This window comes from Bombina bombina, chromosome 1 (assembly GCF_027579735.1).
Source record: "Bombina bombina isolate aBomBom1 chromosome 1, aBomBom1.pri, whole genome shotgun sequence".
In the NCBI taxonomy this organism is placed as follows: Eukaryota; Metazoa; Chordata; class Amphibia; order Anura; family Bombinatoridae; genus Bombina; species Bombina bombina.
Window position 1 is genome coordinate 884,418,348 of NC_069499.1, and position 23,022 is coordinate 884,441,369.

Here is a 23,022-nt window from a genome sequence, read left to right on the forward strand (position 1 = left end):
GTAATACATATATATAAGCCTTAATTAACATCGCCAGTGTATGATATAGTAGGTAAGAATGCTTACATAAACATCACATTTTAACATGAAACTACTATCTATATATACACCTGTAATTAAACAGATCTGTGCACATCAGGTATGTTGGAAGCCAATAGCATACTGGGATATGGTTCAGAGTTATATAGCACATATAAGGAAATAGAAGTGCACGAGTTAGTAACAAAGTGGAGTTTAACACAGCTTTGGATTTATCTCGAATCCTCTATGTATGATAGCAAACACTGGAAGTGTCTTCTTGGAGGGTATATTTAATAAGATCTAGTGGAAGGTCAGGGAGCATAAAAGGCTGCCCAAGATATCTATGTGTCAGACATTGATAAACATATTGGCAGTGAACTATAGTCACTGATATCATAATCTATATGTCTTATTAATAAGAAAGGAAGAGAAGCCTGATAATTGCTACAGAGCTACAGCTTATGTGAAGTAGGTCAGACGGAGTATGTGGGAATGGAGTTGCATATCTCAGCTCATAAGACAGTATTGGTACCAAAACCCCACTTATAAGAGACTTACCAGCATTTCAGTAGGGAAAGCAAAGGACTCAAAAGCAAGACAGTGGTGCATTATCCTGGCTACGAGCACCACTCTATATAGACTAAACAGAGGGGTAGAAACTTATTAGTACTGGGAGATTACACTATGCTGAGAGTTTTTAGAGCTAATCCTGTCAAACTTAGGACATTACTATGTTGCATATATAAACATGTGTATATAGCATTCACTAAATCCATATAAAGTTCAGCTGTACATTAAATAGATACTTAACTCAGAACATTAGTTATTAACCACAAAAAATTAACCCGTCTAGCTTCTAATGACTCTGTTAGGTTACGCTCTGAGAGAGGGACAATCTACGTATTTAGATTCTCACACAGTGAATTTTACCCCATACAGATTAATTATACAGTATAGCAAATTGCATCAGCTTCAAACAGCAGACAAAGCATAATAACAGATATATGCAAATAGGTAAAGTTTCCAACTAATTATGAACTACGACAAATGCATTTGGTGAATAAGGAGTTCTATTGCCCCATCCATAGGTAATAATATTAAATGGGATACAGAAATATATGAGTACTGCTAGATGAATAGAGAAACTCAAAGAGGCATTAATTATTACCCCACATCGCTGGTTCATAAAAACTTTAAATAGAGCATCTCTGGCTGGCAAGGGACTATACTACAATGCTTGGTAACAATAAAAAGGGTCAATGAACCAAGGTCCAAAGTGATCATTAGCAGAGATGGCAGATCAGTGAATTCTATTAACTATCTCTTTGACATTGTGCAGGGAGCAATTTCTATCTCATAAACAAGCTAGTTATATTATGTAGCTGGTGACTGTTAGCTAATAGAGCTAAATATTAACAGCCTAAACCTAATCGACTTTAAGCGACATATGATACCTAAAAACAATGACATAACAACATTGAGATCTATATATATGGTACACTTCTTTGTTAATTTCTAGTGAAATTATAGGCATACAAAACTGTCTCAAAGTGTGTTCAGCTCGCAGTAGCTGTAATGTCATTCGAGCTTTCCCATACTTCCAGGAAACGATGTAGTAGAGGAAGCTGTCAAGAGCAAAGGAGCTGTTCTGTTCTGGAAAAGAAGTCAGATGTATCTGGAAACACTGCCATCACAACATTCCCCAGTGCTAGTACATATCTGTAGAGAGCAAGATAGTTCATCAGGTTCTTAGATACCAAATAGCCATGTCCCCGGAATAGTGAGTCGTCACCCAAAATTTTCTCTCGAATGTCATTCATGTAATAGGGACTTTGTACTTGGAAGTTTGATAAACATTAGCCTTAACCAATTCCCTTACGGGTGTAACGCTTCTTACATCTACATTTGCGAAAGCTTAAGACAACGGGAGTTACCTTTGGGAGCTCAAATTGGATCAGAGCCCCTGATAATGAAGGCTGCCGATGTGCAAAAGAGTCTGAGGTTACAGCGGGTTCTACCACTGAGGGTTTCACAGGGCATATAATTACTATCTTTAGCTCCGGTACTACGGATAGGTCGCCATAGGGTAGTAGGAGATTGTCGTTGTTTACCCACCTCAGCGTCTGTGTCCTGAACATCGCACTCTCACTCTCTGCAGCGGAAAGGGCGCATGTGATATCCGGGTCTTCCCCTTTGATCTGTGGTATCTGTGGCTCTTGCGGCTGTCTACCCAACATCTTTCTAGGGGTTTTAGCAGGTGAAATAACCTCTGTTACAGTGAAGGAATGGTCAGGACTGCTAGAGTATACCTCATGTATTATTCCAGCCGCCATTTTCCCTTCCATATGCGGGTGCCTGTTAGGGCGGGCTTTTAGTGTAGATAATAGCTGCCCAAAGTTGTTATCCATTTTCCGATCCAAGGCGATCAACAGATCCTTTATTGTGCTGAAAGAAGACTCCTCCATAATGAGATATAACTGTACCCCTCCAAGATAAAAGTAAGAGAGTGCTGCTTAACCCAGCAGATCGGGGGGGGGTTATAGAATTGATAGAAGGCAATTCTAACCAAGCTTCAGATATACGTTTCTCCAGTAGCGAGCAGTATAAAATAGGTATCAATGAATTCAGCTCATTCTCATAAGTCCAATACACCCGAGTATAATGCGGGTTTTCCAATTGTGAAACTTGTAAATGAAATTCTGGCTTTAGAAAGCCCGGAGCTTCTGAGTTTTGCTTCCAGTCATGGCAGCTGCTAGGACACGCCCCCCAATTGTAGGTAGTTTATTTAATTTATTTATTGATACTGTAGTGTTAGGTTTAATTGTAACTTAGGTTAGGATTTATTTTACAGGTAATTTTGTAATTATTTTAACTATTTTAGCTATTAAATAGTTTTTAACTATTTAATAGCTATTGTACCTGTTTAAAATAATTACAAAGTTGCCTGTAAAATAAATATTAATCCTAAAATAGCTACAATATAATTATAATTTATATTGTAGCTATATTAGGATTTATTTTACAGGTAAGTATTTAGCTTTAAATAGGAATAATTTATATAATAAGAGTTAATTTATTTCATTAGATTTAAATTATATTTAACTTAGGGGGGTGTTAGTGTTAGGGTTAGACTTAGCTTTAGGGGTTAATCCATTTATTAGAGTAGCGTTGAGTTCAGGTCAGCAGATTAGGGGTTAATACTTGAAGTTAGCTGTCGGCGATGTTAGCGAGGGCAGATTAGGGGTTAATACTATTTATTATAGGGTTATTGAGGCAGATTAGGGGTTAATAACTTTATTATAGTAGCGCTCAGGTCCGGTCGGCAGATTAGGGGTTAATTATTGTAGGTAGCTGGCGGCGACGTTGTGGGGGGCAGATTAGGGGTTAATAAATATAATATAGGGGTCGGCGGTGTTAGGGGCAGCAGATTAGGGGTACATAACTATAATGTATGTTGCGGCGGTGTAGGGAACGGCAGATTAGGGGTTAATAATAATATGCAGGGGTCAGCGATAGCGGGGGTGGCAGATTAGGGGTTAATAAGTGTAAGGTTAGGGGTGTTTAGACTCGGGGTACATGTTAGAGTGTTAGGTGCAGACGTAGGAAGTGTTTCCCCATAGAAAACAATGGGGCTGCGTTAAGAGCTGAACGCTGCTTTTTTGCAGGTGTTAGGTTTTTTTTCCAGCTCAAACAGCCCCATTGTTTTCTATGGGGGAATCGTGCACAAGCACGTTTTTGAAGCTGGCCGCGTCCATAAGCACCGCTGGTATCGAGAGTTGCAGTGGCGTTAAATTATGCTCTACGCTCCCTTTTTGGAGCCTAACGCACTGAAAACCCAGCCATTCTGTGAACTCTAAATACCAGCGGTATTTAAAAGGTGCGGGGGAAAAAAAGCATGCGTAGCTAACGCACCCCTTTGGCCGCAGAACTCTAAATCTAGCCGATAGAATTTGACGGTAGATAAGAACCAAAAAGGCCCATCAAGTCTACCCATATTACATGTTACTTTTTCCTTAGGATAGCCTTATGCATGTCCCAGACATTTTTGAATTCCTTTACAGTCTTTGTGTTTACCACCTCAAATGGAAGTTTATTCCATGAATCCACCACCCTTTCTGTAAAAAAATGCTTCCTCAAATTTCTCCTGAATCTGCTACCCTCTAACTTTAGATTGTGACCTCTTATTTTTACATTTATTTTTTTGTGAAAAATGCTTTCAGTCCCTTCATATATTTGAAGATTTCTATCTTGTCACCTCTTTCCCTTCTATGATCTAATCTATACATATTTCGATCATAGAGTCTTTCTTTGTACGTTTTATATTTTAGACCATGTACCATTTTAGTAGCCCTCCTTTGGACAGATTCTAGTTTATTTATATCTTTCTGAAGATATGGTCTCCAGAACTGTACACAGTATTCCAGATTTGGTCTAACTAATGATCTGTAAAGTGGCATAAGAACCTTGCTATTTCTGCTACTAATACCTCTTCCAATGCAACCAAGTATTTGACTGGCCTTACTGGCTGCACTGCTGCATTGTGTACCAAATTTTAAATCATCTGAAATAATAATTCCCAAGTCCCTTTTTAGTGTTGGCTATGTGGGGGGTCAGCGTATTAGGGGTTATTAGGTTTAATATAGTATTTGTAATGCAGGGGTGGCGGTTTAGATGTTAATAAGTAGTTTATATGTGTTAGTGTACTTTGTAACATTTTAGTTATGAGTTTTGTGAAAAAAATTGTTTCTCAAAATCCATAACTATTGGCATTAGATAGCAGAATGGGTTGTGGCGGTATAAGCTATAATGCTAGCGTTATAGCCAGACCCCACAACCTGTAATACTGGCGCTATGAAAATCCCGCACTCAAACATAATTTTTTGAGTGCGGAATGGAGAGTTGCATAAAGGCTAAAATGCTATTGGTATAGCCGTATCGCTGCGACTTGTAATACGGGAGACCTGCATATTCCGCGTGCAATGGCCAATTTTTCAGCAGTATAGCTGTACCGCTTGCTGATATTTAGTAATTATAAGGTGTTTACTGTCCCTTTAATTTTTATTTGTTTTGTACCCCTCCTATGCTCCAGTTTCTTCTATCACCATTGTTAGACCAAAGTTTTCAAAAACATATTGTTCTACCCATTGAGTTACAGGTTTTGATGCTTTCAAGGTCTTTTTAAAATCTTCTGTTCAACAGATTTGAAAAAAAAATAAAAAAATATATGCTTACCTGATAAATGATTTTCTTTTGGGATAATGATGGTCTACAGTCCTCCATAACATAAGGGATATATTTCCTGCCACTAGGAGGAGGCCAAGAACCCATATTAGAGCTTAAAATCCTTCCCACCTCCCATCACTCTCCTAGTTTAGCATATAGCCTAGTTGTACTATTCTCACTAACTGATAGCTAGACAGCTAGTTAACAAACCAGACAGAAATAGCTTTGTGTTTATTCCAAACTGATTTTACTTCTGAATAGTTATTTTGTAAAACTGCAATACAATAAGAAAAGTTGAAATTACAATATGTAGTTACACGTGGTGCTTATAATACATACAATAATACATGTTTCTAACACAGAGAGCTTACATTTATACCTTACAGCAAGTAGCAATGCAATTCAAATGCACAATGAACTCTTAGCAAACAATAAATAACTTACAGGCATAAGTATATTTAGAGGCAAATATGAAGAGCTGATGTCCATGCTTCTTGAAGCTGAGATGGCTGCTGAGAAACTAAAAGTAAAACTTTTTATTAACAAACTTTATTAACACTTCCTGTAATTTCAACATGAAACCACCAGATGTCATCAACATGAACATAATATAATAGACAGAACACTCCCTGCCTGGTATAAACATATACCACTATTACATGATCTATAAAGTATTATTAAATTCAACCAGATAACTCTTTACTTTGAAAAAGAACAATAAAATCTGACACATGTCTGAGATATACTTTAGCAGTCCCTTGTTTAATGATTTTGACCTCTACCATCACCACTAGGAATGGCTTTACAATAAGACTCATTGTCCATCCATTGCGCTTTACTTGAGAGTCTTTCAACAATACAAGATCTCCTTCTTGAACGTTTTGTTTCTCTTTCCATTTTCTATATTTCCATGTTTGGATACATTTGATAGTCACTGTTTCAGCTTGCAAGAAATCTAATGAATGGCATAACCCTTTGCAGCAATGCCAGCCTGTACATGACTCCTTTTGAGTGCTGCTGGAAAATGACTTGGCAATGTGAATTAGTGTTGCTATAACTCTCACAAGAGACTTCCACTTTGAGAATCTAAGAAATCTATGCAAGTCTAGCTGGCGTTCATAGACTTCAGTTCTTAAAGTTGTCACTTCAGGTCGGATCTCACTGTCAGAATCTGGTTCGATGAGGTCAAATACTTTAACTTCAGATTGATCACTAGTATCTGCCTGATGTAAGAAATCTGGGCCTGAGAACCAGTTGGTATGTTTTAGGTGAGCTGCCTAAATTGATCTAGTACCATGATCTGCTGTATTCTGACTGGTGTTAATATATTGCCACTGATCTGGATTAGTAGATTTTCTGATACGAATTATTCTGTTTGAGACATATACATGAAATCTCCTACAAGTAGTGTGAATATAACACAATTTTGCTATCAGTGTAATATTTAACTGCATAAAGTTCAATGTCCATTTCATCAGTAATAAGTTCAGCTAGCTCAACTGACAAAACAGCTGCACATAATTCTAGACGTGGCACTGTATGGGCTGGTCTTGGAGCTAGTTTAGATTTGCCCATAATAAAGCATTCATGACATTGACCACTGCTGTCTATGACTCTGAGATATGGCACAGCTGCTATCGCTACAGTAGAAGCATCAGAAAAAACACATACCTCCTTTCTCACTGTGGACGATAGTGACACCGGCACATAGGGTCTGGGAATACTGAGATCTTTAAGATGGATCAAGTATTCTGTCCATGCTCTCCATTGAGCTTCTCTATCTGGTGAGAGTGGGGAATCCCAGTCACATTGGTCTGTTGAAAGTTCTCTGACTAAAGATTTACCTTGCATAGTGATTAGAGATGCAAACCCAAGTGGGTCATAAAGACTGTTTACTGTAGCCAGGATACCTCTCCGTGTGAAAGGTTTTACCTCTTTGGACACTTGAAAAGTGAATCTGTCGGTCTGTAAGTTCCAACTTACTCCTAAGCTCCTTTGGAGGGTTAGAGGATCGACACCTAAAACAAGATCCTTTAGATCTTTAGCTCTGTCATCTGCAGGAAATGCTTCCATTACTGGACTTCTGTTGGATGCCACTTTGTGTAGCTTGAGATTTGATCCTGCGAGCATGTTCTTAGCTCTCTGCAGGAGACTGACTGCTTCAACTTCAGTAGGCACAGATGCGAGTCCATCATCTACATAGAAATTCCTCAAGATAAACTGTTCTACATCTTCGCCATACTCACTATTTCCTTGCTTTGCTATTTGTCTTAGACCATAAATGGCTATGGCTGGGGAAGGGCGGTTCCAAAAGACATGTACCTTCATCCTGAACTCTGTAATTTCTTTGTTAAGGTCATTGTCACGAAACCAAAGAAATCTCAAATAGTTACAGTGATCTTCTCTAACCATGAAACAGTAAAACATTTGTTGTACATCAGTGGTAATTGCAACTTGCTCTTTGCGGAAACGTAAAAGGACACCTAGTAATGTAATATTTAAATCAGGCCCACTGAGGAGTGTGTCATTCAGTGAGATGCATTCAAACTGAGCACTTGAATCAAAAACTACTCTGATCTGTCCTGGCTTCTGAGGGTGATAGACACCAAAGATTGGTAGGTACCAACACTCCTCACCTGGTTCCAATGGTGGGGCAGGTTCTGCTTGGTCATGGTCAAAGATCTTTTGCATAAAGTTAACAAAATGTTCTTTCATTTCAGGTTTTTTCATAAAGTAACGCTGTAGAGCAAGTAGTCTTTTCTGAGCTTGCTCTAAGTTGTTTGGTAGTCTAAGTCGAGGTAAGCGAAATGGTAGGGGTGCTACCCAGTAATTTGCTTCATCAATAAACATCTCTTTTTCAACTACACCAAGGAACATACCATCTTGAATAGACATAGCAGGTTTGTCATTGTTTGGAGTAGTAACAAACACATTATCATCTAAACTGCCCACATTGTGAGTTTCAGTTCCTAAATAACACAATGAGGGGGTGTATGACTGTTGTTTACAAGCATTAAAGTCTCTTATACCTGTATATAGGTAGTGCATGGGCTGAACAGAGAAGTGCGTCCACTAGGCAGCACATTTGTCTTGAAAAAGTTCACATCTGCTGGTCTATGAGCTCCTCCTAAGCATACTTCCCCAACTATGACCCAACCTAAGTCTAAATGTTGCGCATAAGGACTGTTATGAGGCCCAGTAATCTGCTCACGTACTTTGTGCACCTTCAGAATGTCTCTTCCTAACAAGAGAAGTATTTGTGCGTTAGGGTCAAGTGCTGGGATCTTGTCTGTTAAGGATTTCAGATGAGGGAAATGCTGTGTAATCTCAGGTGTTGGAATTACTGACCTGTCATAAGGTATCATGTCACATTCAATGAGTGTGGGGAGTTTTATGTGTGTTTTCCCATCCATAGACTGAACAGTGAAGTTGGATACCCTATGCCCTCTTTTCTCTGTAATGCCTGAGCATGTTCTTAGAGTGTAGGAAAATGTTTCACCACTAATGTTAAACACATCAAAAAACTCTGATTTGGCTAAAGAACGGTTACTTTGATCATCTAACACTGCATATATTTTTACAGAACAGTCAGATTTGTTAGAGGGATATACAGTCACTAAAGAAATCTTGGAACATGATCTGGACCTTGTCCCTTTCCTGCATACCTCTGTACACTTGGATACAATAGTGGGTGGAGTAGCTTCCTCTTGCTCCCCGCCTTGCTCTCCCTTTGGTAAAGGTGTCTCTACTGCCCAAGGAGCTGGACCTGGATGCAAAGCTGAAGTATGCTGGTCACTGTTGCATTCTCTTATGTTATTTTTGCAGTCTTTGGCAATGTGTCTGGTGGATGCACAAAATCTAAAGCAGATAGAATTCTCTTTCAGGAAAAGCTTTACGTTCATCAATGTGCTTGCTTCTGAACCCACGACACTTTGACAGTGGGTGTGGTTTATTATGAATTGGACATGGACTATCTGGTTCAATGGATTTCCTTGCAGGGCTGTTCACTTGTGGAGTTGCATTAGTAGCTGACACTTCTGTCTTTCTTACTTACACCGTTGGTCTGTTACTGTACATTGTTCCTGTTTTCTCTGTATTTGCTGGAACTTGGTTTCTGCATGTTGAGAATATGAAGCTTGGATCATTTCTGGTCTTTGCTTGGTTGACAATAAATCTGGTGAAGAAACTGAATGGTGGGAATGAGACATGATGGTCTTCTTTCTACTTGGAACCTTGAAAAATCCACTTTTCTTGCAGGCTATATGGCAGTTTTTCAATAATTGGTTTGATGCCACGGGCTGTGTCTAGGTATGCCAGTCCTGGCAAAAAGCCTCCTGTCTTAGCTGCATTCACCTCCAACAACATGTCACCAAGTTCTCTTAACTTTATGTTGTCTTTGTTTGAGATTTTGGGGAAGTTTTCTAGCTTCTTTAACAGTGCATTCTCAATAGCTTCAGGGCTGCCATAACATTCTTCTAGTCTCTGCCATACCATTTTAACTCCATCAATTGGGTTATGAACATGCACTGACCTGATTCTCTTAGCCTGTTGAGATGACTCTGGACCAAGCCACTTAGTCAAAAGATCTAGCTCTTCTCTGGCTGTAAGATTAAGATCTCTGGTGACACCTTGGAATGATGTCTTCCATGCCCAGTAGTTCTCTGGTCGATCATCAAATGTTAGTAGCCCTGTACTCACTAACTCTCAATGAATCAGGTGCTTTACTAGGTCAGTAGCCTCTGAAGTTCCTAATGTACTATTTCTGAGAGGGGATATGTGAGAGTCCATATAATGTGATGGGTATTGTGGATCAGCATAGCCTCTGTTTTCTTGAAAGCACACCCTTGGTGTTGAGACATTTGCAGTGTCAGTCTGGTAAGGAGGGTGCAAGTCAGGAATACTTGGAGTGGACTGTAAATATGTTGAGTCAGGAAACTGTGGTATTATGATGGACATAGGTTGAATAGGAGAATGCTCTGTTTTATCTTGGTCCAGAGCATGGTTCTGTACATACTCTTGAGTCCTTTGTACAGAATCATGGGTAGTTATTTCTGCAAAATCTTGAAGTGGTTCCTCTTCAAGTTCAGCTGCTGCTTCATAGACTGCTGCTTCTGCAGATGCTGCAACTGCTGCCCTTTGAATCTTTAGCACATGCATATTAGCTTCTAACTCTGCCTTGTGTTGCGCTGTTTCAGCTTCCATATCTGCTTTGCGCCTAGCTGCTTCTGCTTCCATATCTGCTTTGCATCTAGCTGCCTCTGCTTCCATATCTGCTTTGCACCTTGCTGCTTCTGCTTCCATATCTGCTTTGCGCCTTGCTGCCTCTGCTTCTAGTGATGCTTTCTGCTTTATCATGTCTGCTTCTTTTTCAGCATAAGAAATTTGTGCCTGGGCTGCTTGCGCTTTAGCACGGGCTCTGAGTCCTGCAGAACTGACTGATGATCTGCTGGAGCGCATTGAATATTTAGAGCCAGAGGCATAGGATCTGGTCTCTAAAGTTTGCTGCGTCATATCAACACTCTTATCTTGGTTCATAGTGATCAGGTTAAAGTAGTGCAATATTTTAAATGCAGTTCTTGTGCAAATTATTTTTACTGCCTTTCACTTTAAATTGCAGGTCTTGTATGTTTGCTTGTTATTTACTGTTTTTTACTTTAAAATGCAGCCTTTGTATCTTGCTTGTTATTTCTTCTCACTTTACAATGCAGCTCCTGTATCTTCCCTTGATATAGCATGCCTTATTACTTTACAATGCAGCTCTGTATCTTCCCTTGGTATAGCATGCCTTTTTACTTTACAATGCTGCTCCTGTATCTTCCCTTGATATAGCATGCCTTTTTACTTTACAATGCAGCTCTGTATCTTCCTTTGATATAGCATGCCTTTTTACTTTACAATGCAGCTCTGTATCTTGCCTTGATATAGCATGCCTTTTTACTTTACAATGCAGCTCTGTATCTTCCCTTGATATAGCATGCCTTTTTACTGTACTGTCCTTAATAACTGATAGCTAGACAGCTAGTTAACAAACCAGACAGAAATAGCTTTGTGTTTATTCCAAACTGATTTTACTTCTGAATAGTTATTTTTTAAAACTGCAATACAATAAGAAAAGTTGAAATTACAATATGTAGTTACACGTGGTGCTTATAATACATAAAATAATACATGTTTCTAACACAGAGAGCTTACATTTAAACCTTACAGCAAGTAGGAATGCAATTCAAATGCACAATGAACTCTTAGCAAACAATAAATAACTTACAGGCATATGTATATTTAGAGGCAAATATGAAGAGCTGATTTCCATGCTTCTTGAAGCTAAGATGGCTGCTGAGAAACTGAAAGTAAAACTTTTTATTAACAAACTTTATTAACACTTCCTGTTTTATTCTTGAGAGGAACCAAGCTGTAATTGCAACATGAAACCACCAGATTTCATCAACATGGACATAATATAATAGACAGAACACTAGTAGAGAATAGGAAACATATAAGTAGGAAAGACAAAGCAGCGTCTGTAGAGGTGTCATTAGAACTGTTGCTCCAAAAATTGAAACAGGAAGGGTCTGTGGACCATTATCATCCCGAAAGAAAATAATTTATCAGGTAACCATAAATTTTGTTCTCTTTCGTAAAATGATGATGGTCAACGGTCCTCAATAACACATGGGATTAATACCCGATCAGATGGTCTATGTTACGGAAAGGATGGGAACATTTTTCTTGCAGTTCCTATTTAGCCAACACTGCAGCCTGAAGGACTTTCCTGTCAAAAAATGCTTGCAAAGAAGAAAAAATATCAAAGTGATAAAATTTGGAAAAGGTAAGCAGGAAAGACCATGTTGCGGCTTTGCAAATCTGCACCAAATATGCTTAATTTTTAAAAGCCCACAATGTTGCCTCTGTTCTTATAGAAAGAGCTGTAGTATGCTTAGGAAGCGACTTTCCTACCACCAAATAAGCCTTGTAAATCACTTGTTTGAGCCAAGAGGCCAATGCTACCTTAGTAGCTTTATACGCCTTACAAATCTAAATACTAAAAGATTGTCTGAAATATTTAGTAGCTTGGAGATAGAATTTCAAAGCCCTGACTACATCAAGATTATGTAACAGTGGCTTCTAAGAGTTAGCAGGATCTGAACACAATGAAGGAGCAACGATTTATTGATTTATATTTTCCATAGAAACTACCTTAGGAAGAAAATCATATTTAGTACGAAGTACAGCCTTATCCTTGTGAATAAGTAGAAATTGAGAATCACAAGACAAAACTTTCTTTGCTGAAGAGATTGATAAAAGGAAAAGTAGTTTCCAAGATAACAGTAGATATCCATGGAATGCATTGGTTCAAAAGAAGAACCTTGTAATACAAAGAAAACTAGATTCAAATTCCAGGGTGGAGAACAATGTTTCACAACTGGCCCAACTCTAATTAACTCCTGGAGAAATGTCTAAACCTCAGGAAGTTTATCTTACATTCTATGAAAAAGAACAGATAAAGCAGAAATTTGACCTTTTAGGAAATTAGCAGACAAACCCTTGTCAAGGCCATTCTGTAAAAACTGAATGATTCTAGGAATCCTAAAGGAATACCAAGAAAATCCTCTGGAAGAACACAACTCAAAATGTTCCTTACAAATCTTTTGATAAATCGTTTGTGTTACAGGCTTTCTGGCCTGCATCAAAGTTTCAATAACCGAATCTGAGAAACCTGTTTGTCTCAAAACTAGGCGTTCAACCTCCCTGGCATTAAATTTAATGATTTACGATCCTGATGGAAAAGAGGGCATTGTGGACGATTTATCAAGTGTTTGGCGGACGTGATTCACTGTAGCAATCATGTCCGGCATACATCGATAAGCTGTCAGCATTTATCATTGCACAAGCAGTTCTGGTGAACTGCTTGTGCAATGCTGCCCCCTGCAGATTCATGGCCAATTGGCCGCTAGCAGGGGTGTCAATCAACCCGATCATATGAGATTGTGCATATTGATGTCCGCAGCCTCAGAGGCAGTGGAGAAGTTAAGGAGCAGCAGTCTTAAGACTCTTAATTCCTGTTTCCGGTGAGCCTGAAGGCTCGCGCGGAAACAGACGCATTAAGCACAATACAGGCCATGATAAATCGGCCCCATTCAGACAACAGGTCTTGTCCCAGAGGAATAAGCCACATACCATATCCAGTGGGACCAGACTGGAGCAATTAATATTATTGATGTTGACTCCTGTTTGATCTGAGTAATTACTCTTGGAAGAACAAATGAAGGAAACAAGTATGCTAGATGAAACTCCCATGAACATACCAAGGCATCTATTATGTGAGACTTTGAATCTTTTTATCTTGCACAACACCTTGGAAGCTTGTGATTTAAGCAAGAGGCCATGAGATCTATGTCCTGTAAGCCCCATTTGATCACTAAGTTATCAACAATGTCCTAATGGAGAGACCACTCTCTTGGATGGAACAATTGACTGCTGAGATGATTCACCTCCCAGGTGCTCACACCTGGTAGGGAATTTTACAATAGGGAGCAATGTCGGAGATCTGATCTCTGGTTTATATTCTGAGCGCTGATTGCTATGGTGAGTATGTGGTAGCAAAAACCAGCAACTTGTAATGGCTGGTTATTTATTGCATGCCCACAAATGGGCAAATTTGCCCATTTGCGGGTGCAGGATAAATTAGTGCTCCACTTATAATCTAGCCCATAATGTCTTGCATATCTACAGAGGCCGAAGTTCTGTAATGCTTTATTGACTTTTAAAGAAGTATTAATAGTTCAGATAGTTATAATAAATTATATGTCATTATGTTCAGTACAATATATAATTGCACATATTTTAGTAATTAGGGTACACTGTAGATCACGTAAGAATGTGCTCATGTGTACAGCTGCTTAAAAGTCTTTGCAAAAAAACCTGCATTGAGGATATTATAAAATCTGAACCTTTAGGAATAAATTATTACCCTTTAGCATGTAGTGCTTTATCAGCAGATAGTTTAATAAAATGCAATAATAATATCCACAAAATATGCTGCCATAATCTTGTTAGCTATTCTTATACTCAGGGGTAAAATGAGTAAGTCCTGAGCAACATAGACAGTATATAATTTCTTAGAGGAAGTAAAAAGGCTGTGGCTGAATTGCATGCTCATTTTGAGGTAATTAGCTCTCACAGAGTGTATTGACCTGACATAGGGGAACAAACTTGTAAAACACATGTAATGTATGTATAGGGAGTGTTATTAGTAAATGATTCCTCTGATATGCTTAAATTTATATTAGCAGGGACATATTAATTAATTATTATTAATAATCCACAGAGTGTAATGGCAGAGTATGCAGAGACACCAGACATACACAAACAATAAAATTGGTAGAGAAAACTCTACACTAAGCTAAATAACTCATCTGATACTCTTATTTAATCTGCATTACATGCTCCTAGGCTCCAGACTCTAGCCCAAGTAACTCACTGGCAGCTCCTACAAGGTAAAGTGCTTAGAAAAATGAATTACTCATTAAGGGCTATTTTACAAGTGGAGCGCTAAATTATAATTACTAAATTCAATCAGCCAATCAGATTTTTCCTACCTTAATTCCGATTGGCTGATAGAATCCTATCAGCCAATCGGAATTTGAGGGACGCCATCTTGGATGACGTCACTTAAAGGAACCTTCATTCGTCGGGAGTTGCCGGAAGAAGAGGATGGATCCGCGTCGGCTGCTTCAAGATGGTCCCGCTCCGCGCCGGATGGATGAAGATAGAAGACGCCGCCTGGATGAACATGTCTACCGGTCCGGATGTCCTCTTCTTGCCGGATAGGATGAAGACTTTGGACCCTCTTCTGGACCTCTTCTTGCCGGATTGGATGAAGACTTCGGACCCTCTTCTGGACGGATCGGTGATACCCGGCGTGGTGAAGATAAGGTAGGGAGATCTTCAGGGGCTTAGTGTTAGGTTTTTTAAGGGGTGTTTGGGTTAGATTATGGGTATGTGGGTGGTGGGTTGTAATGTTGGGGGGGTATTGTATGTTTATTTAAATGCAAAAGAGCTGTTTTCTTTGGGGCATGCCCCGCAAAAGGCACTTTTAAGGGCTGGTAAGGTAAAAGAGCTGTTAACTTTTTATTTTAGAATAGGGTAGGGCATTTTTTTATTTTGGGGGGCTTTGTTATTTTTTTAGGGGGATTAGAGTAGGTTTAATTAGTTCAAAATTATTGTAATCTTTTTTTATTTTTTGTAATTTAGTGTTTGTTTGTTTTTTGTAATTTAGTTTAGTTGATTTAATTGTAGATAATTGTAGATAGTTTAGTTAATTAATTTATTGATAGTGTAGTGTTAGGCTTAATTGTAACTTAGGTTAGGATTTATTTTACAGGTAATTTTGTAATTATTTTAACTAGGTAGCTATTTAATAGTTATTAACTATTTAATAACTATTGTACCTAGTTAAAATAAATACAAAGTTGCCTGTAAAATAAATATAAATCCTAAAATAGCTACAATATAATTATTCGTTATATTGTAGCTATATTAGGGTTTATTTTACAGGTAAGTATTTAGCTTTAAATAGGATTCATTTATTTAATAAGAGTTAATTTATTTCGTTAGTACATTTAAAAATACATTTATTATAGTAGCGGCGAGGTCCGGTCGGCAGATTAGGGGTTAATACTTGAAGTTAGGTGTCGGCGATGTTAGGGAGGGCAGATTAGAGGGTTAATACTATTTATTATAGGGTTTTTGAGGTGGGAGTGAGGCGGTTTAGGGGTTAATACATTTATTATAGTGGCGGCGAGGTCCGGTCGGCAGATTAGGGGTTAAGAAGTGTAGGTAGGTAGCGGCAACGTTGGGGGGGGGGGGGAAATTAGGGGGTAATAAATATAATATAGGGGTCGGTGATGTTAGGGGCAGCAGATTAGGGGTACATAGGGATAATGTAGGTTGCGGCGGTGTGCGTTCGGCAGATTAGGGGTTAAACATTTTTATTAGAGTGGCGGCGATGTGGGGGGACCTCGGTTTAGGGGTACATAGGTAGTTTATGGGTGTTAGTGTACTTTAGAGCACAGTAGGTAGGAGCTTTATAAACCGGCGTTAGCCCATAAAGCTCTTAACTCCTGACTTTTTTCTGCGGCTGGAGTTTTGTCGTTAGAGTTCTAACGCTCACTTCAGCCAAGACTCTAAATACCAGCATTAGAAAGATCCCATTAAAAAGATAGGATACGCAATTGACGTAAGGGGATCTGCGGTATGGAAAAGTCGCGGCTGGAAAGTGAGCGTTAGACCCTTTCCTGACTGACTCTAAATACCAGCGGGCGGCCAAAACCAGCGTTAGGACCCCCTAACGCTGGTTTGGACGGCTAACGCAGAACTCTAAATCTAGGCGATAGAGTAAAATACCTGCAATACCTTAACACAATTCCATAAACTTGCCAACCATAAGGAAAATACACAAAGACACCAGAGTGGAAAAAAGACCAGATGACAGTGGCCTTTATTAAAAAAAACATATTATTATTGACTAAGGGCCAGATTACAAGTGGAGTACTTATTAACGCTCCTACTTGAACATTAGCTGCGCTAGAGGTTCATTTTTTTGTGCATGTCGTCTTGTGCTCGTATTCGAGTTGAAAGTAAACTGTTTTAACTTTTGTGCAAAAAAACAGGAGTTAGAATTTCTTATGTGCATTCACGTAAGTCAATGAAGAAAAAAAAGTGGGGAAAAAAGTGGAAAAAACCCTACTCGTGTGCAAACCCGATTGCATATTCTTGAGTGTAAATATGTATATTTCACATTTCAATGTTTTTCACATAGAAGAATATGTTCTATTTATTCATAAATACATATTTATATATATATATGTGATGGTATTTTGTTACAATATATATCTATGCCTATATACTATATGTACTATATGTACTGGAATGTATCTGTGAATTACAATAACTGGAATATAGCTGTAAATTACAATATATATGGGGTGTTACAAAATAAAAATGGAATATGTTGTGTATTTACTGGAATAAATATAGAATCTGGATTTCAGGAACATGGTATGTCAGATCATTTTAAAAAATTTCATCAAAAAAATCCACCATTTTAGAATATATACCTCCAGGACAGGAAGAGTGAGACAGACTGAAAAAATGAAGGCAAAGAGAAACGTACTGGATCCACATTTTCAATACAATGATCGCTGCAGGTCTCAATAAAGACATCGATATAGTAGCCTTTTTATAAATAGTGTTTAGCAATAGTTTTTATAGTATTCTTATACAAAATATTGTCTCTTATAGTGTCTTAATAGATACATATGAATTAATAAATAGAGAGATTTTTAATAAGTTTTAACAATTTTATCCATTGCTTCGAATGGAAACTATAGGCTAGATTTAGAGTTCTGCGGCCAAAGGGGTGCGTTAGCTACGCATGCTTTTTTCCCCCCCGCACCTTTTAAATACCGCTGGTATTTAGAGTTCACAGAATGGCTGCGTTAGGCTCCAAAAAAGGAGCGTAGAGCATATTTACCGCCACTGCAACTGTCGATACCAGTGGTGCTTACGGACGCGGCCAGCTTCAAAAACGTGCTTGTGCACGATTCCCCCATAGAAAACAATGGGGCAGTTTGAGCTGAAAAAAAACCTAACACCTTCAAAAAAGCAGCGTTAAGCTCCTAACGCAGCCCCATTGTTTCCTATGGGGAAACACTTCCTAAGTCTGCACCTAACACCCTAACATGAACCCCGAGTCTAAACACCCCTAACCTTACACTTATTAACCCTTAATCTGCCGCCCCCGCTATCGCTGACCCATGTATATTATTATTAACCCCTAATCTGCCGCTCCGTACACCGCCGCAACCTACATTATACCTATGTACCCCTAATCTGCTGCCCCTAACATCGCTGACCCCTATATTATATTTATTAACCCCTAATCTGCTGCCCCCGCTATCGCTGACCCCTGCATATTATTATTAACCCCTAATCTGCTGCTCCGTACACCGCCGCAACCTACGTTATCCCTATGTACCCCTAATCTGCTGCCCCTAACACCGCCGACCCCTATATTATATTTATTAACCCCTAATCTGCCGCCCCCAACGTCGCCTCCACCTACCTACAATAATTAACCCCTAATCTGCCGACCGGATCTCACCGCTACTCTAATAAATGTATTAACCCCTAAAGCTAAGTCTAACCCTAACACTAACACCCCCCTAAGTTAAATATAATTTAAATCTAACAAAATAAATTAACTCTTATTAAATAAATTATTCCTATTTAAAGCTAAATACTTACCTGTAAAATAAACGCTAATATAGCTACAATATAAATAATAATTATATTGTAGCTATTTCAGGATTAATATTTATTTTACAGGCAACTTTGTAATTATATTAACCAGGTACAATAGTTATTAAATAGTTAATAACTATTTAATAGTTACCTAGTTAAAATAATTACAAAATTACCTGTAAAATAAATCCTAACCTAAGTTACAATTAAACCTAACACTACACTATCAATAAATAAATTAAATAAACTACCTACAATTATCTACAATTAAACCTAACACTACACTATCAATAAATTAATTAAATACAATACCTACAAATAAATACAATGAAATAAACTAACTAAAGTACAAAAAATAAAAAAGAACTAAGTTACAAAAAATAAAAAAATATTTACAAACATTAGAAAAATATTACAACAATTTTAAACTAATTACACCTACTCTAAGCCCCCTAATAAAATAACAAAGACCCCCAAAATAAAAAAAATGCCCTACCATATTCTAAAATTAAAATAGAAAAGCTCTTTTACCTTACCAGCCCTGAAAAGGGCCCTTTGCGGAGCATGCCCCAAAGAATTCAGCTCTTTTGCCTGTAAAAAAAAACATACAATACCCCCCCAACATTACAACCCACCACCCACATACCCCTAATCTAACCCAAACCCCCCTTAAATAAACCTAACACTAAGCCCCAGAAGATCTTCCTACCTTGTCTTCACCATGCCAGGTATCACCGATCGCTCCAGGATCCGAAATCTTCATCCAAGCCCAAGCGGGGGCTGGAGATCCATCATCCGGCTGAAGTCTTCTATCAAGCGACGGCTGAAGAGGTCCAGAAGAGGCTCCAAAGTCTTCCTCCTATCCGGGCAGAAGAGTAGATCCGGACCGGCAACCATCTTCTTCAAAGCGGTGACAAGCGGCTCCATGTTGAAGACCTCAGTCACGGATCCATCCTCTTCTTGCGACGTCCTAAGTCCGAATGAAGGTTCCTTTAAATGACGTCATCCAAGATGGCGTCCCTCGAATTCCGATTGGCTGATAGGATTCTATCAGCCAATCGGAATTAAGGTAGGGAAAATCTGATTGGCTGATTGAATCAGCCAATCAGATTGAGCTTGCATCCTATTGGCTGTTCCGATCAGCCAATAGAATGCGAGCTCAATCTGATTGGCTGATTGGATCAGCCAATCGGATTGAACTTGAATCTGATTGGCTGATTCCATCAGCCAATCAGATTTTTCCTACCTTAATTCCGATTGGCTGATATAATCCTATCAGCCAATCGGAATTCGAGGGACGCCATCTTGGATGATGTCATTTAAAGGAACCTTTATTCGGACTTAGGACGTCGCAAGAAGAGGATGGATCCGCGACGGAGGTCTTCAACATGGAGCCGCTTGTCACCGCTTTGAAGAAGATGGTTGCCAGTCCGGATCTACTCTTCTGCCCGGATAGCATGAAGACTTTGGAGCCTCTTCTGGACCTCTTCAGCCGTCGCTTGATAGAAGACTTCAGCCGGATGATGGATCTCCAGCCCCCGCTTGGGCTTGGATGAAGATTTCGGAGCCTGGAGCGATCGGTGATACCTGGCATGGTGAAGACAAGGTAGGAAGATCTTCAGGGGCTTAGTGTTAGGTTTATTTAAGGGGGGTTTGGGTTAGATTAGGGGTATGTGGGTGGTGGGTTGTAATGTTGGGGGGGTATTGTATGTTTTCTTTTTACATGCAAAAGAGCTGAATTCTTTGGGGCATGCCCCGCAAAGGGCCCTTTTAAGGGCTGGTAAGGTAAAAGAGCTTTTCTATTTTAATTTTAGAATAGGGTAGGGCATTTTTTTATTTTGGGGGTCTTTGTTATTTTATTAAGGGGCTTAGAGTAGGTGTAATTAGTTTAAAATTGTTGTAATATTTTTCTAATGTTTGTAAATATTTTTTTATTTTTTGTAACTTAGTTCTTTTTTATTTTTTGTACTTTAGTTAGTTTATTTCATTGTATTTATTTGTAGGTATTTGTAATTATTTTAACTAGGTAGCTATTAAATAGTTATTAACTATTTAATAGCTATTGTACCTGGTTAAAATAATTACAAAGTTGCCTGTAAAATAAATATTAATCCTAAAATAGCTACAATATAATTATAATTTATACTGTAGCTCTATTAGGGTTTATTTTACAGGTAAGTATTTAGCTTTAAATAGGAATAATTTATTTAATAAGAGTTAATTTATTTAGTTAGATTTAAATTATATTTAACTTAGGGGGGTGTTAGTGTTAGGGTTAGACTTAGCTTTAGGGGTTAATACATTTATTATAGTAGCGGTGTGGTCTGGTCGGCAGATTAGGGGTTAATAATTGTAGGTAGGTGGAGGCGACGTTGGGGGCGGCAGATTAGGGGTTAATAAATATAATATAGGGGTCGGCTGTGTTAGGGGCAGCAGATTAGGGGTACATAGGTATAATGTATGTTGCGGCGGTGTACGGAGCGGCAGATTAGGGGTTAGTAATAATATGCAGGGGTCAGCGATAGTGGGGGCGGCAGAATAGGGGTTAATAAATATAATATAGGGGTTGGCGGTGTTAGGGGCAGCAGATTAGGGGTACATAGGGATAACGTAGGTGGCGGCAGTGTGCGATCGGCAGATTAGGGGTTAAAAAAATTTAATAGAGTGGCGGCGATGTGGGGGGACCTCGGTTTAGGGGTACATAGGTAGTTTATGGGTGTTAGTGTACTTTAGAGCACAGTAGTTAAGAGCTTTATACACCGGCGTTAGCCCAGAAAGCTCTTAACTACTGACTTTTTTCTGCGGCTGGAGTTTTGTCGGTAGATTTCTAACGCTCACTTCAGCCAAGACTCTAAATACTGGCGTTAGAAAGATCCCATTGAAAAGATAGGATACGCAAATGGCGTAGGGGGATCTGCGGTATGGAAAAGTTGCGGCTGGAAAGTGAGCATTAGACCCTTTCCTGACTGACTCCAAATACCAGCGGGCAGTAAAAACCAGCGTTAGGAGCCTCTAACGTTGGTTTTGACGGCTACCGCCAAACTCTAAATCTAGCCGTATGTTATAGAAATTTCGTAACATGTAATTTTTTGGAATTGTTACATAATATTTTAAAGGATGTGTTATATTTTGGGATATCACCAAAGCTGCTAGCCGTTGTGCATATTTTATTTCTACAATTTTAAAAGATAAGGGTTACTGAAATTTAAAAAACAAAATGAATGAGAAATAGATAGATACACACCAATCAAAATTGATGCCGGGTACACGCCGTCCAGACACGCAACCAATTAGGAGTGGTTTAAATAGATGCCGGGAATTTCAAAAACACTCACCTCTGACAAAGAAGTTGCAGTAGTTAAAAATGCATAAGGTTTTGAGGGTGTTGTACCCGGCATCACTGTACAAACATTTCACAGCTGGACTTTTTTGAAGGCACTTGGCTCGCAATCGCCATCTCCCCATCTGGGAACTAGATCTATTATATGCTCAACTGATTCCTCATATTGATTGAGGTCTTTTATGTGAGTGCACATCTTTATGTTTTTAGGGCAATATTTTGTCATCATTCTAGCGTAAATTGCTTTTATGCTCATGCGTTCGTCTTTACTTTTAACTTGTAATACCAGCAGTAAACTTGATGAGAGCAAACACCAGCAATAAACCCCTTATCGCTCACGCGCAAAAATTAGCACTCCACTCGTAATATGGCCCTAAGGGTCAGATTATGACTCGAGTGCTATCGTTAGTGCGAGGAGCGTAAATGCGATCGCGAGATCACAGTAATCTTTAGGCTCAAATCCATATAACAAGTGGCACTCTGTTTAAATTACTGCAATTTCATTTGCACAAAATAATGGTAGTTAACACTCTTTATATTTCCTATGGGCAGGGTTAAGCAGCAATGTCCACTTGTTGAAATTAAATTACAAGTTGAAATTAAATGCAATCGCTCAAATGCAATCAGATTTAGTGCTCAAACTTTTAAAAGAGTTTGGCCATTGTAAACTGTTGCACTAAACTATTCTATTTACCCCTGAACCACCACACCTCCATCGCAAAGTGAGTAAGGTGAGAGGAAGTGTTTAGGTATGGGGGTATTTAAGAGAGTAACAAGAAGTGTGGGGTCTCTTCAATTTCTGGACCAGCAAGTAAAAAGAAGCTCCCACCCTCCCGCCCTGTGTATTAGTTCTAGGATGGTATTGGTGTTAGGTTGAGTGCTTGCCTTCTGAGAAGGGTGGGATTTGAAGTGGGTACCTTCTAGCGGTACAGGAGAGGTCTAACAAATATGTTTGCTGGATGTGATGTGAATATTGTGGAGGTTTTGTGGGGCAAGCACTTCTTTGGTGGGTTTTGTATCAGACTTGTAAGACTTGATATTTATAATGTTAAGTATGTTTATTTGTTTTTGTAAGGTCTTTATTTAAAACCTTTAACAAAGCTTGTATTTGTAGCTAATAACTTAAACCCAGATAT